The sequence below is a fragment of the Hemiscyllium ocellatum genome (assembly GCF_020745735.1).
Source record: "Hemiscyllium ocellatum isolate sHemOce1 chromosome 27 unlocalized genomic scaffold, sHemOce1.pat.X.cur. SUPER_27_unloc_26, whole genome shotgun sequence".
In the NCBI taxonomy this organism is placed as follows: Eukaryota; Metazoa; Chordata; class Chondrichthyes; order Orectolobiformes; family Hemiscylliidae; genus Hemiscyllium; species Hemiscyllium ocellatum.
In genome coordinates, this window is record NW_026867494.1 from 447,444 (window position 1) to 463,229 (window position 15,786).

At 46.3% G+C, this 15,786-nt stretch overlaps 1 non-coding gene across 1 annotated transcript; it reads right to left on the bottom strand.

Moving 5' to 3' along the window:
• Positions 1–266: 266 nt before the first annotated feature.
• On the bottom strand, positions 267–338 carry trnae-cuc (transfer RNA glutamic acid (anticodon CUC)). The gene has a single exon. It is a non-coding gene; the product is annotated as a tRNA-Glu (tRNA).
• Positions 339–15,786: the final 15,448 nt, after the last annotated feature.

Sequence of the window (15,786 nt, forward strand, 5' to 3'; positions counted from 1 at the left end):
TACAAAAAATTAAATTTAAACTGTTAAACAAACGTAACCGCGTCTACAAACAGGCACTGCCAAACAGCCCTGTCCTGCTCCGCCGAGAGAGTGAGGATTGTTCACTCGTTTATAGCTGCAGAAACAATCATCCCAACAAATCCGCATCAGGATGCTATTTCAACGAGCTGCTTCACTCTGCAGCACCCAAGAACGACGAAGATCAATAAACAACCGTACAGCGCATTTAAGACGATTGGATAGCCCGTCGACCCGCTGAAAATTGCTTCCCTGATCGGGAATCGAACCCGGGTCGCGGGGGTGAGAGCGCCAAATCCTAACCACTAGACCACCAGGGAGACGTAGATTCATTCCTGTAGCTCTGCTGAAAATTTCCTCTCTGCCCGGGAATCGTACCCGGGCTACGGCAGTAAGAAGACTTCCACCGATCTCGAGAACATTGGGGAGACTAGAGAGTCAAGTCACATCTCCGCGACTCTCCTGCGCGCCTTTATAGGGAAAAAAGCGCGGAGCGGACCCAGAAGCTGGTGTAGCGCAAGCTTACCTGGGTAGGATTTTTTTCCCTGTAAAGGCGCGCAGGAGAGGGACCCCAGGCACTACATGGGTAGTCCTTTTTAAATCTTCTCCCTCTCATCTTAGAAATATACTCCCAAGTTTTGAACTTCCCTTCCCTTAAGGAAAAGACACTGGTTATTCACCTTATCTTTGTCCCTCATGACTTCATAAACCTCCATAATCTCCACCCTCAACCTTCTACACTCCAGTGAAAGAAAGTCCCAGCCTATGCCGTCTATACATCATTCTGGCAATATCATAGTTAAAAAAGATGAGCTTTAAGAATCGACTGAAAGGGCAGTGAAGATTCAACCAGCTGACAGTGGATCTGAAATCATAAGTAGATCAGACCAGGTTCGGACAGCAGGAAACCAGATAAGCTTTTACAACAAACCACAACGGTTTCATCATTAGACTCTTAATACCAGATTTATATTGAATTCAGATTCCAGCATCTGCCGTGGCAGGTTTTGAACCCAGGTCCCCAGAACATTACCTATGTGAATAGTCTGCTGACAATAAAGTCGGCCATCGCCTCCCCTGAACACATTGGCATATTGTGTTTAGAGGCAACAAAGGAGCAAGCGGTGTCAGAAGCTGATAAGTTGTTGATATTACACAAGGGAACATCAGCACTCTCAGTAATGACACATACTGAAGTCAGTGTCCTGTATCAGAGGTAAGGGCTCGGGACGTTTCGGGCAAAAGCCTTTCATCAGGAATACAGGCAGAGTGCCTGAAGGAATACGAGCTAAATGAGAGGAGGGTGGGGGTGAGGAAAAAGGAGCATAGAGCACCCCCATAGGTGAGTGGGGGTGGGGATGAAGGAGTACAGAGGGTGGATGAGGGTGGGATGAAGATGATATGTCAGGGAGGACGAAGGAGTAGAGAGGTGAAACGGAAGATAGGCAGGTAGGACACGTCATGGAAGTTTGGACCTGGGGTGAGATGGGGGAAGGGGAAATGAGGAAACTGTTGAAGTCCAAATTGATGCCCTAGGGTTGAAGTGTTCCAAGGCGGAAGTTGAGGCGTTCTTCCTCCAGGCGTTGGGTGGGTGAGGGAGCGACGGTGAAGGAGGCCCAGGACCTCCATGTCCTCGGCAGAGTGTGAGGGAGAGTTGAAATGTTGGGTCACAGGGCGGTGTGGTTGACTGGTGCGGGTGTCCCAGTGATGCTCCTTCAAGCGCTTTGCCAGGAGGCGTCCAGTCTCCCCAATGTACAGGGGCCCGCATCGGGAGCAACAGATACAATAAATGATATTGGTGGATGTGCAGGTAAAACTTTGATGAATGTGGAAGGCTCCTCTAGGGCCTTGGATGGAGGAGAGGGAGGAGGTGTGGGCCCCGGGTTTGCAATTCCTGCCGTGGCAGGGGAAGATGCCAGTACAGGAGAGTGGATTATTGAGCGGCGTAACCATGACCAGGTAGTCACGAAGGGAATGGTCTTTGCGGAAGGCGGAAAGGGGTGGGGAGGGAAATATATCTCTGGTGGTGGGGTCCGTTTGGAGGTGGCGGAAATGTCGTCGAGTAACTTGGTTTATGTGAAGCTTGGTAGGGTGGAAGATGTGCACATGGGGGGGTTCTATCCTTGTTCCGTTGGAGGGGTGGGGTCTGAGAGCGGAGGTGCGGGATGTGGACCAGACACGTTGGAGGGCATCTTTAACCACGTTGGGAGGGAAATTGCGGTCTTGAAAGAAGGAGGCCATCTGGTGTGTTCTGTGTTGGAGCTGGTCCTCCTGGAAGCAGATACGGTGGAGGTGGAGGAATTGGGAATACGAGATGGCATTTTTGCAGGAGGTAAGGTGGGAAGTGGTGTAATCCAGGTAGCTATGGGAGTCGGTGGGTTTGTAAAAAATGTCGGTGTCAAGTCAGTCGACATTAATGGAGATGGAGAGGTCCAGGAAGGGGAGGGAGGTGTCAGAGGTGGTCCAGGTAAATTTAAGAGAGTGGAACGTGTTGGTAAAGTTGATGAATTGCTCAATCTCCTCGCAAGAGCACGAGGTGGCGCCAATGCAGTCATCAATGAAGCGGAGGAAGACATGGGGAGTGGTGCCGGTATAATTCCGGAAGATGGACTGTTCTACCTAGCCAACAAAGAGACAGGCATAGCTGGGGCCCATACGGGTACCCATGGCTACCCCTTTGGTCTGGAGGAAGTGGGAGGATTCGAAGGAGAAATTGGTAAGTGTGAGGACCAGTTCAGCCAAATGAATGAGAGTGTCGGTGGAAGGGTACTGTTGGGGACGTCGGGATAGGAAGAAACGGAGGGCTTGGAGGCCCTGGTCATGGGGGATGGAGGTATCGATGGACTGGATACCCATGGTGAACATGAGGCGTTGGGGGCCGGGGAAACTGAAGTCTTGGAGGAAGTGGAGGGTATGGGTGGTGACTCGAACATATGTGGAGTGTTCCTGGGCTGGGGGGATAGGACAGTGTCGAAGTAGGTATAGATGAGTTCAGTGGGGCAGGAGCATGCTGAGACAATGGGGCAGCCAGGCTGGTCAGGCTTGTGGATCTTGGAAAGGAGGTAGAACTGGGCAGTGCAGGGTTCCTGGGCTATGAGGTTGGAAGCTGTGGGTGGGAGATCTCCTGAGGTGATGAGGTTCTGTATGGTCTGGCCGATGATGGTTTGGTGATGGGGGGTGGGGTCATAGTCTAGGGGGCAGTAGGAGGAGGTGTCCTCGAGTTGGCCTCTGTCTTCAGCGGTGTAGAGGTCAGTGCACCAGACTACCACTGCACCCCCTTTATCTGCTGGTTTGATGGTGAGGTTGGGATTGGAGCAGGGGGAGTGGAGGGCTGTGCGTTGTGAGGATGAAAGGTTGGAGTGGGGAGGGAGTAGACAGGTTGAGGTGGTTAATGTCCTGGTGGCAGTTGGAAATGAAGAGATCGAGGGTAGGTAATAGGCCAGCACGGTGTATCCAGGTGCCAAAACGTCGATTTTACTGCTCCTCAGATGCTGCCTGAACTGCTGTGCTTTTCCAGCACCACTAATCCAGAATTTGTCTCTTTAAATCCTTCCGAGCTGATCTGTAACTCTCCATCGCCTCATCTGAACCATCTTGCCTCATCAACACAAAAGCCTCCTTCTTCTTTGTAAGAAGAGATGCAATTTCTGTTGTAAACCACGGTTCCCTTACCATATCACTGACTCCCTGCCTGACAGGGACATACCTATCAAGGACATGCAATATCTGTTCCTTAAACCAGCTCCACATTCCCATTGTCTGCACGCCCTGCATTTTGCTACTCCATTCTATGCATCCTAATTCCTGCCTAATCGCATTATAATTGCCCTTGCCCCACCGACAACTCTTGACCTGTGGCATGTACATAAACCTTTTCATCGCTAAAGTAAACGTAACTGAATTATGGTCACTCTCTACAAATTGCTCACCTACCACTATATCAAACACCTGGCCTGGTTCATTACCAAGCACCAGACCCAATGTGGCCTCTTGTCGGTCCTTCGACATACTGTGTCAGGAAACCCTCCTGTACACATTGGACAAAAACAGACCCGTTCAACGTACTAGAGTTATAGCATTTCCAGTCAAAGTTGGGAAAGTTAAAATCCCCCATAATGGCCACCCTGTTCCATTCACTTCTACCCAGAATAATTTTGCTTATCCTCCCTTCCACCTCCCTGGAACTCTGCGGAAGCCTATAAAAAAAACTCGAAAATGAGCCCCAATTATCCAAGAACCTGAAACCCTCCCTCCTACACCATCCTTGCAGCCACATGTTCAGTTAGACCTATGCACTCTAGTTTTTGACTCCCCCCACCCCAGGTAAAGGACCTTTCATATTTACCCTATCCATGCTCCTCATGATTTTATGAAGTTCTATAAAGTCATCCCTCAGCCTCCAAAGCTCCAGGGAAAATAGCTCGTGTCTGTCCAGCCTTTTCCTTGCCCTCAAACTCTCCAACCCCGGCAGCGTCCTTGTAAATCTTTTCTGAACCCTTTCAGTATTCCTACAGCTTTGTAACCTCTGAACACGACTTTTAAAAATACTTACAATTCTGGTATTACTACAAGGAAATGAAACCAGTTGGGTATGACCTTCCCATAGCAATTTGTCTTGGCTGTCCTTCGTTAACTGGTGCTTTTCTTGTACAAAGAAATTGCGGCATGTGATTGTTGCAAACATGTGCAACATTTTCTCACCGTCCCTGATGTCACTTGGACCGAGTAATTGATTACATGCGAGAAGGCAGCTGAGGGTCAACCCCACACTGTAGTAGGTCTGGAATCACATGGTCCCTGGTGCACGCACAGTGTTAAAGAATAGTAGATTTTCCTCCATAAAGGAATAATTTCACATCGATCAATAATGGTTGGTGAAACAGCACAGTTCTGGCAACATCTACAAAGAGATTAGTGTTAATGTTTTGTGTCCAATGGCCCTTCAAAACTGGCTGGATTCAAAACAATAACTGTTTTCTCTCCACAGATGCTGACAGACCTGCTGCAATGCCCCAGCAATGTGCCTGTTGTTTCCGATGTCCAACATCTGCCGTTCATTGTTTTCATCAATAATGGTTTCCTGGTGGCCAGTACTGAGACAAACTCTCACTTCCAGATCTTTTTATTAGTTGAACATAAATTCCACGAGCTGCCATGATGGGATTTGAATTTTTGTTGTCAGAAGACCTAGATCTCTGGGTTACTCAACCATTACCACTAGATCACAATCTTCACTTCAGTGACAATTTTCTGCTGAATATTTTCCTTTATTCATTCATGGGATGTGGCACGTTATCTCCCAGAAATACCAAGGGCCATTTCAGAGGCAGTTACGAGTTAATCACATTACCGTGGATCAAGATTGACACAATCGCCAAACTGGGTAAGGACTAAAGATTTCCTTCCTTAACAAGATAGGTCCTTATATCAATTGCTAAGATCACCAAAGCAGCGATAAGCGTTATATTCCAGATATATTAATTGATTCCAAAGTGTATCGGGGACATAGCAGCATCAATTTGAATCTCCAGATGTTAAATCCAGTAACAATGCCAAAATGCCACCAACTCCGTCCAATCTCTAATTTCCAACACTGACTGGCCTGTAGTTGCCAGTTGTATCCTTTTCTCCTTTATTCTTAACTATTTAATTCAGCTCATTGAATCAATTCTGCCATTTATTCAGATCACGTTTGCTCTGGTAAACATCAACTCCACTTCCTGCTATTTCCACATAATCCTCAATTTCCTCACTAGTTAAACAAATACTGACAGCCTTGAATGTACTTAACGACCCAAGCTCAACAACCCTCTGGAGTAACATGTTCCACAGATTTACTGCCCTCAGTAAAAATTCCTATCTGTCTTCAACATGCAATCTCTCATTTGCAGGTTATTCCCTCTGGTGCTATATTCACCCACAAAGGTAAACTTTTCCACATCAAGCCTGTCAAGTCTCCTCAGAATCGTTTATGTGAAAATAAGGTTACCTCTAAATCTTCTCACTTCTAATAAGTATAGGCCCAACCTATTCACTTCTCTTCATATGATATTCTTTTCATCCTAGTCAACCTTCTCTGGACTGCCTCCAAAGCCAGTATATCTTTCCTTGGGTAAAGGACCCACCCAGTGTTCAGTTGTGGCCTGACTGGTGCCTGACATAGATTCACTATAACCTCCCGACCTTTACACTGTATTTAAAGGTAAACCTCCCATTTGCCTTCCCTATTTTTCACTGAACTTGGAGGAAGAGATGCATGGGTATGGGCTTCCAAATCCCTCTATTCAACAGATTTCTCCATTTCACATTCAGCACTGTTCCTCCTGGCAAAGTGCACAACCTCATTTCCCCAAATTCTATTCCATTTGCCATTTGCTTAACCTGTCTATAAACCTCTGCAGATGTTTCATGTCTTCTCACCACCTGCCTTCCCATCAACCATCTTTTTTGCAATCTTGACAATAGTGCATTCACTTTACTTATCCAAGTAAATAATTGTAAATAATACATATTGTAAATAATTTTGGCCCCAGCACTAATCTCTGTGGCACACTACTGGTTACAATTTGCTATCCTGAACATGCCCCTTATCCCAATTGTATCATTGGTTAGCCAATCCTCTATCCATGCCTCTTTGCTTATTATTTCATGAGATGTGAATATCATTGGCTCTGCCAACAACCCTTCCCAAACTGTCCTTGAAAAAGTGGCGCTGAGCTGCCTCTTAAATTGCTTCACATTATGATGTGGTCTGCAATAATGTTCAGGAGCGAGTTCCAGGTTTTTGATCAATAACAAAGAAGCAATGCGATATATTTCACAGTTGGAATGCTGTGTTCACACTTACCTGCTCTTGGTGGTTGAGGTGATGGCTTGGAAGTGCTTTTGAAGAGCCACTAATTAATCAAGCAAGACTGATAGATTGTGGCCAGAGATTCTGTTTTTTGACTTTCATCATCAATTTACATTCTTTCCAGCCAAGATTTTAGTCTCAAACTGCCACAGAATGCCTCCTGTTATAGCTTCAATCAACTATAATAATATGACGATTCTTGGGATGATTTTTCACACCTGAGTGCAAAATAAATACAGATAATTTTTTCCAGCTTTGGTGGAACAAAAAAACAGCAAATTAGTGGATAATTACAGTTAGTGCAAACAAAGCTAGCGATCAATAAAGACTAAGCCTGTTCACTTCAATGGCCAAATTACATTTTGAAAACCAAGTACACTCAGACAACATGTCAAAGTGGTTCCTAGGAGGAGAAATGGGGCATTGAAGAGGAGTGAAATGATTACTTTTGGTAACCGACACCATTGTCCGAAAAACAGGTTGAAAGGATTCTTAAAAGGTAGGCAAAAAAGTGGAGTTGTATAACACTTCAGACACCGCAAAGTGTAAGACCACTTTCTAGTGGAAGAAAAAGACATTTCTTATTTCTAGAAGAACGGGGGAACAAATGGGGAATAAATCTGAATTGGGAACTCTTTCTTATTAAGGATGCTCCTTCACCACAGTCTTGGTTTGCAGCATAAGTTCTTCATCAGGAATGAAGGTTGGTCCAACGGGGCTGAGAGATAATTGGGAAGGGGATGGGGATGGAGGGGAGGTAACTGTGAATGAAATAGGTCCTTGGAGGTGCTGATTTATCATGAGAGGTAAGACAGGAGAGTGGACCGAATAGGTAGGAAGCAAGATGAAAATGTAAGACAGCTCAAGAGGCCAATGCCGAGTTGGAAAGTTGGATCTGGGACAAGGCGCGTGGTGTGGGAGTGAGGGTGGGGGGAAATATGGAAACTGGTGAAATTGACATTGATCCCATGTAGTTGGTGGGTCCCAAGGCGGAAGATGAAGTGTTCTTCCTACAAACGTCAGGTAGCTAGAGCTTTGAGGGGATGCGGCACAGGACTTGCATGCCCTTGACGGAATGGGAGGGAAAGTTAAAATATTCAGCCACAGGGCGGTGGGATCGTTTAGGTTTGGAGTCCTAGAGCTGTTCCCTGAAATGTTCTGCAAGTTGGCATCCAGTCTCCCCAATGTGGCAGAGCAATGGATATATAAATAAATCTTATAAACAAATTGTGTAAATTTTAGCATGCCAGAGTTGTTATCTTCAATGAAGATAACGAAAATATTAATAAAATTGGGTGACTGTTTGAAATTGTTGGTCAGGCTCAACTCATCCCCTTCAAATGAGACAATGCCATTGATAGCGGTGAACTGCTCTTTTTGCTGTAAAATCACAAGTTATTGATTTATTTTCACAACTTACTGGTATTCACAACTGCACATTCAATGTCAAACTCTGACATCAGAAATGAAATTACACCATTAATTTTGACTTAGAATATTCAAACAAACAAATTAATAGCACACAGTGAATACCAAGTCGGATAAATATGAAATCAAATTTGACCCAAAAAAAATACAATCAAGATGGGAGATAAGAAATGGGGAAAGGGCAGAAGGCAAGAAATGCAGCATCATAGAATGTGTTCCTCCAGGGAGTGTATTTTACCAACTACAACTGCTAAATATAAACAAACATTCTGACATGATCCTCCAGTTTTAAGGTGAACCAAATCCCCATACAGTAGGTTACATTTAAATAAGTTAATCGATACAAGCCTTGAGCAAATCCAGCCTCCAGTTGGGCACCCCCCACTTTGGAGCTCGGAAATTCCTCCAGGTCCAGGGGGTTGGTGAGTTCCTGGGCTCCAGCTGCCACTGTCACTCCTCTACTGAAGAAGCTTTGGGAAGCAGATGCAAAGGCAAGATACAGAACAGAGTACCCTTGCAAAGGAAAGCAACTTTTGGAGACATTGAGCAATAGCATCATATGGTTTTGACCAATCGACCTCTGGGTTATGTGCCCAGCACACTCATGCTGCAGTACTCTGCTTCAGTGCTCCCAGTCGCTGGATTGTGGATCAGTTTAAAGTCGATCCTATATCTCTGATAACATCGCTACACAAGGCAGTGAAGAAAGGTTTAGGCACACTAACCTTCATCAGTTAGGGAATTGAGTATAGATGTTGGCAAGATATAGTGTAGTTATACAGAATGTTGATGAGGCTGCACCTGGAATATTGTGATCAGTTTTGGTCCCCTCGGTATCGTGTGACTTCTGACATCTTCAACTCTGGGTTTGTGTTGAACTTGATAGGATATTTTGTTCAACTCAGCATGTTTAAACAGTATCGCTCGGAGGGAGTCATTTGAAACATTTGAGGAGGTGATTTCAACAAGATTGAAGTATTCAAAGTTACTTGGACTCTCTTTTAAACTTACATGAGGACCAGTAGTCAGAGACACATACAACATGGAAACAGACCCTTCAGTCCAACTTTTCCTTGCTGACCTGATATCCTAAATTAATCTAGTCCCACCTGACCCATATACCCTGGCAGCTCATTTCATGTATGTACCACCCTCTGCATGAAGAAGTTGTCCCTTTAATATATTTCGCCTCTCACCCTAAACCTATGCCCTCTAGTTTTGGGGTCCTCCATCCCAGGGAAAATACCTTGTCTTTTACCCTGTCCATCCCTCTCATGAATTTGTAACCTCTATTAGGTCACTCCTCTACCTCCGATGCTCCAGTGAAAATAGCCCCAGCCTATTCAGACTCTCCCTGTAGCTCAATCCCTTCAACCCCCAGCAACATTCCGTAAATCGTTTCTCATAGAGAAGTCAACTTTTCAGTCCTGAAGAAGGGTTAATACCCAAAATGCTGACTACTCCACATCTTGGTGCTGCCTGGCTGGCTGTATTCTCCCGACCTCCTGCTTGCCTACTTCAGGTTGCAATATGTAGTGCCTCAGTGGTTACCACTGCAGCCTCACAGCACCAGGGACCCAGGTTTGATTCCAGCCAGTGAGGAGTTTGCACATTCTCCCAGTGTCTGCATGTGTTTTCGCACGGTGGTCCTGTCCAAACAAATGCAGGTCTGAGGTTTGATGAAGGCCTTCCTGCACTTAGAGGAACTGAGCAACCTCTCCCCACTGTGGACCCACCAGTGGGCCAGCAGGTCAGAAGAAAGAGCAAAGCCCATCCTGCATTCGGGGCAGAAGAATGCCTCTCCTCGGTGTGGACCCACTGGTGTCTCGGCAGGTGGGAAGAACTGCTGAAAGCCATCTCGCACTCAGGGCATGAGAACAGCCGTCCCGGGTGTGGACCAATTGCTGCGTCCGCATGGCAGAGGAATCACTAAAGGCCTTCCCGCACTCACGGCAGCAGAAGGGCCTCTCCTCTCTGCGGACTCATTGGTGCTTCAGAACCCTTTCAAATTTCACAATATCCTTCTGATAGGAGGGAGACCAGAATTGCACACAATATTCCAAAAGTATTCCACAATATTCCAGTGCCCTGTCCAGCCACAACGTAACTTACCAACTCCAATACTCAAGTCAGAGGATTGCGGAATTTTTAAAACTCACAAAATAAAATAGCAAAAAATGGAAGGACAAACCGAATTTTTGAAGTCAACTTGGAAGCATATTTGAGAAATCGGCGGACTGGGTTTATTAGGTACCTGTTCTCCTTAAATACACTATATACATCTTTTTCTTCTGCTCTTCACAGTTTCTCTGTGCTGCAGTGTGTCGTGGCTCGTTGAAATAATGTCCTGATGCAGCTTAATAGAACATAGAACATAGAAAATTATAGCGCAGTACAGGCCCTTTGGCCCTCGATGTTGCGCCGATCCAAGCCCACCTAACCTACACTAGCCTACTATCCTCCATATGCCTATCCAATGACCGTTTAAATGCCCATAAAGAGGGAGAGTCCACCACTGCTACTGGCAGGGCATTCCATGAACTCATGACTCGCTGAGTCAAGAAGCTACCCCTAACATCTGTCCTATACCTACCACCCCTTAATTTAAAGCTATGCCCCCTCGTAATAGCTGACTCCTTAGGTGGAAAAAGGTTCTCATTGCCAACCCGATCTAAACCCCTAATCATCTTGTACACCTCTATCAAGTCACCCCTAAACCTTCTTGTCTCCAATGAAAAAAGCCCCAAGTGCCTCAGCGTTTCCTCATACGATCTTCCTACCATACCAGGTAACATCCTGGTAAACCTCCTCTGCACCCGTTCCAGTGCCTCCACACCCTTCCTATAGTATGGCGACCAAAACTGCACACAATACTCCAGACGCGGCCGCACCAGTGTCTTATACAACTGCAACATGACCTCAGGACTCCGGAACTCAATTTCTCTACCAATAAAAGCTAGTACGCCATATGCCTTCTTCACAGCACTTTCAGAGATCTGTGTACATGGCCACCAAGATCCCTCTGCTCATCCACACTACCAAGTATCCAACCATTAGCCCAGTAATCCATCTTCTTGTTACTCTTAACCAAAATTGAACTCCATTTGCCACCTTTCTGCCCAGCTCTGCAGCTTAACTATATCTCATTGTAACCTGCCACATCCTTCCTCACTGTCAACAACTCCACTGACATTCGTATCATCCGCAAACTTGCTCACCCAACCTTCTAGCCCCTCCTCCAGGTCATTTATAAAAATGGCAAACAGCAATGGTCCCAAAACAGATCCTTCCGGAACACCACTAGTAACTGCACTCCAAGATGAACCTTTACCATCAGCTATTACACTCTGTCTTCTTCCAGCCAGCCAATTCCTAATACAAACCTCCAACGCACTCTCAATGCCATACCTCCGTATTTTTTGCAGTAGCCAACCATGGGGAACCTTATCAAACGCCTTACTAAATTCCATATACACCACATCTACAGCTTTACCCTCGTCCACCTCCTTAGTCACCTTCTCAAAGAATTCAATAAGGTTTGTGAGACAAGACCTGCCCTTCACAAAACCATGCTGACTATCCTTGATCACATTATTCCTATCCAGATGTTCATAAATCCTATCCCTTACAATTTTCTCTAAGACTTTGCCCACAACAGAAGTGAGACTCACCGGCTATAGGAACTAGTGTTATCCCTACTCCCCTTCTTGAACAAGGGAACCACCTTTGCTATCCTCCAGTCTTCTGGCACTATTCCGGTAGACAACGAGGTTATAAAAATCAAGGCCAATGGGTCTGCAATCTCCTCCCTTGCTTCCCAGAGAATGCTAGGATATATGCCATCAGGCCCAGGGGACTTATCTATTTTCACCCTTTCCAGAATTTCCAATACCTCTTCCCTACATACCTCAAAGCCATCCATTAAAATTAATTGTGACTCAATATTCATATCGGCAACAATGTCCTGTTCCTGAGTGAATACTGATGAAAAGTATTCATTCAGTGTCTCCCCAATCTCTTCGGCCTCCATGTGCAACTTCCCACTACTATCCTTGACTGGACCTATTCCAACCTGAGTCATTCTTTTATTCCTGACATACCTATAGAAAGCCTTTGGGTTGTCCCTTATCCTACCAACCAAGGACTTTTCATGTCCCCTCCTTGCTGCTCTTAACTCTCTCTTTAGATCCTCCCTGGCTACTTTATAACTCTCAATTGCCCCAATTGAACCTTCACGCCTCATCTTTACATAGGCCGCCCTCTTCGCTTTAACAAGGGATTCCAATTCATTATTAAACCACGGCTCCCTCACACGACGTTTTCCTCCCTGCCTGACAGGTACATACTTATCAAGGACACTCAATAGTTGCTCCTTGAACAAGCTCCACATATCGATTGCACCCTTCCATTGAAGCCTACTTTTCCAAGCCACACGTCCTAAGTCATGCCTCACCGCATCATAATTTCCCTGCCCCCAGCTATAACTCTTGCCCTACAGTGCACACGTATCCCTCTCCATCACCAGAGTAAAAATCACCGAATTGTGGTTACTGTCCCCAAAGTGCCCACCTACCTCCAATTCTAATACCTGGCCTGATTCATTACCCAGAACCAAATCCAGTACGGCCTCACCTCTTGTTGGCCTGTCAACATATTGTGTCAGGTAACCCTCCTGCACACAACAGATAAACACCGACCCATCTAACGTACTCGAGCTATGGCTTTCCCAGTCAATATCTGGAAAGTTAAAGTCCCCCATAACAACCACCCTATTACTTTCCCTCTTCTCCTGAATCACCCTCTCAATCCTTTCTTCTACGTCTCTAGGACTATTAGGAGGCCTATAGAAAATCCAAACAGGGTGTCCTCCCCTTTCCTATTTCTAACTTCAGCCCAACGTACCTCAGATGGCGAGTGTTCATCCATCGTCCTTTCCACCGCTGTAATACCATCCTTGACAAGCAATGCCACACCTCCCCTTCTCTTACCCCCACCTCTGACCCTACTAAAGCATTTAAACCCTGGAACCTGCAACAGCCAATCGTGTCCCTGTTCTACCCATGTCGCAGTAATAGCCACAACATCAAAATCCCAGGTACCAACCCACGCTGCAAGTTCACCTATCTTATTTCGTATACTTCTCGCATTGAAGTATACTTCAATGTCACATTGCTGTTTAGAGGCACCCTCCTTCAAGATTGATGCCAAGCTCCTAATCTCCCTACACTCAAGGTCCTGCACCCTAAATCTACAGTCTAGGTTCCCATGCGCCTGCAGAGTTAGTTTAAACCCCCTCCCCCAAAGATACCTAGCAAACGTCCCCCCAAGGATACTGGTGCCCCTCAGGTTCAGGTGTAGACTATCCTGTTTATAGAGGTCCCACCTTCCCCAGAAAGAACCCCAGTTATCCAGATACCGGAATCCCCCCCTCCTGCACCATCCCTGTAGCCATGCATTTAACTGTTCTCTCTCACTATTCCTCGACTCACCATCACGTGGCACAGGTAACAAACCAGAGACAACAACTCTGTTTGTTCTAACTCTGAGCTTCCAACCTAGCTCCCTGAAAGCCTGCCTAACATCCTCATCCTTCTTCCTACCTATGTCGTTGGTGCCAATGTGGACCATGACTTCGGGCTGCTCCGCCACCCCCTTAAGGACTCGGAAAACACGATCAGAGACGTCACTTACCCTTGCACCTGGGAGGCAACATACCAATCGTGAGTCTCTCTCGCCCCCACAAAACCGCCTATATGTGCCACAAAATATCGAGTCCCCAATAATTATTGCTCTGCTCTTCTCCAACCTTCCCTTCTGAGCAAAGGGAACAGGCTCCGTGCCGGGGCCTGAACCCCTTTGCTTACCCCTGGTAAGTCTTCCAACACACAAGTATCCAAAATGGTGTACTTGTTCTTGAGGGGAACGACCGCAGGGGGTCGCAGCACTGGCTGCTTTCTCCAAGTTCCCCTCACTGTCACCCACCTGTCTGCAATCTTTGAAATTACTACTTCCCTAAAGTTCTGATCTATGACCCCCTCTGCCTACCGAATGATTCGAAGTTCTTCCAACTACAGCTCCAGTTCACGAACACAGTCTTGGAGGAGCTCTTCCTGCAAGTGTAATCAACAGGGAAGACCATGGCATCCCTCACCTCAAACATGTCGCAAAAGGAACATTACACTACCTTCACTACCATCCCACTAAAAGTAACTTTTGAAAAATGCTAGGTCTAAAGAATAGAACCAGCAAAACGCAGCTCTTACCTGCTTACCACAACGGGTCTTACTATCAGGTTAGAGGAGGAGGGCGGGTGGGAGGCACTACCCATGTAGTGCCTGGGGTTCCTCTCCTGCGCGCCTTTATAGGAAAGAAAACCTACCCAGGTTAGCTTGCGCTACACCAGCTTCCGGGTCCGCTCCGCGCTTTTTTCCAAGAAAGGCGCGCAAGCGAGTCCCGGAGATGTGACTTGACTCTCCAGTCTCCTCAATGTCATAGAGATCGCATCGGGAGCAAAGGATACTAAAAAAATTACATTGATGGATGTACCGGTGAAAGTCCTCTTCCTGCCGCAGCCCGGGTTCAATCCCCGGGCAGCGAGGCAATTTTCAGCAGAGCTACAAGAAGGGGTCGATGTCTCCCTGGTGGTCTAGTGGTTAGGATTTGGCACTTCCACCGCCGCGACCCGGGTTCGATTCCCGGTCAAAGAAGCAGTTGTCTGCGTGCTACCCATTCATCTAAAATACGCTGTACAGTAGATTATTGATTGATCTTCGTCGTTCCTGGGTGCTGCAGTGTGAAGTAGTTCGTTGAAATAGCGTCCTGATGCAGATTTGTTCGCATATGTTGTGATGATTGCTTCTGCAGCTACAAATGAGTGAGCAATGCTCACTCTCTCGGCGGAGCAGGTCAGGGCTATTTGGCAGTGTCTGTTTGTAGACGCGGTTACGTTTGTTTAACAGTTACAATTTAATTTTTTTAGTATCCATTGCTCCTGATGTAATCTCGAGAACATTGGGGAGACTAGAGAGTCAAGTCACATCTCCGGGACTCTCCTGCGCGCCTTTATTGGAAAAAAGCACGGAGCGGACCCGGAAGCTGGTGTAGCGCAAGCTAACCTGGGTAGGTTTTTTTTCCCAATAAAGGCGAGCAGGAGAGTCCCAGAGATGTGACTTGACTCTCCAGTCTCCCAATGTTACAGAGATCGCATCGGGAGCAATGGATACATAAAAAAAATTAAATTTAAATTGTTAAACAAAGGTAACCGCGTCTACAAACAGACACTGCCAAACAGCCCTGATCTGCTCCGCCGAGAGAGTGAAGATTGTTCACTCGTTTGCAGCTGCAGAAGCAATCATCCCAACGCACGCAAGCAAATCTGCATCAGGATGCTATTTCACACTGCAGCACACAGGAACGACGAAGATCAATAAACAACTGTGCAGTGCGTTTAAGACGAATAGAGGGCCCTCTGACCCGCTGAAAACTGC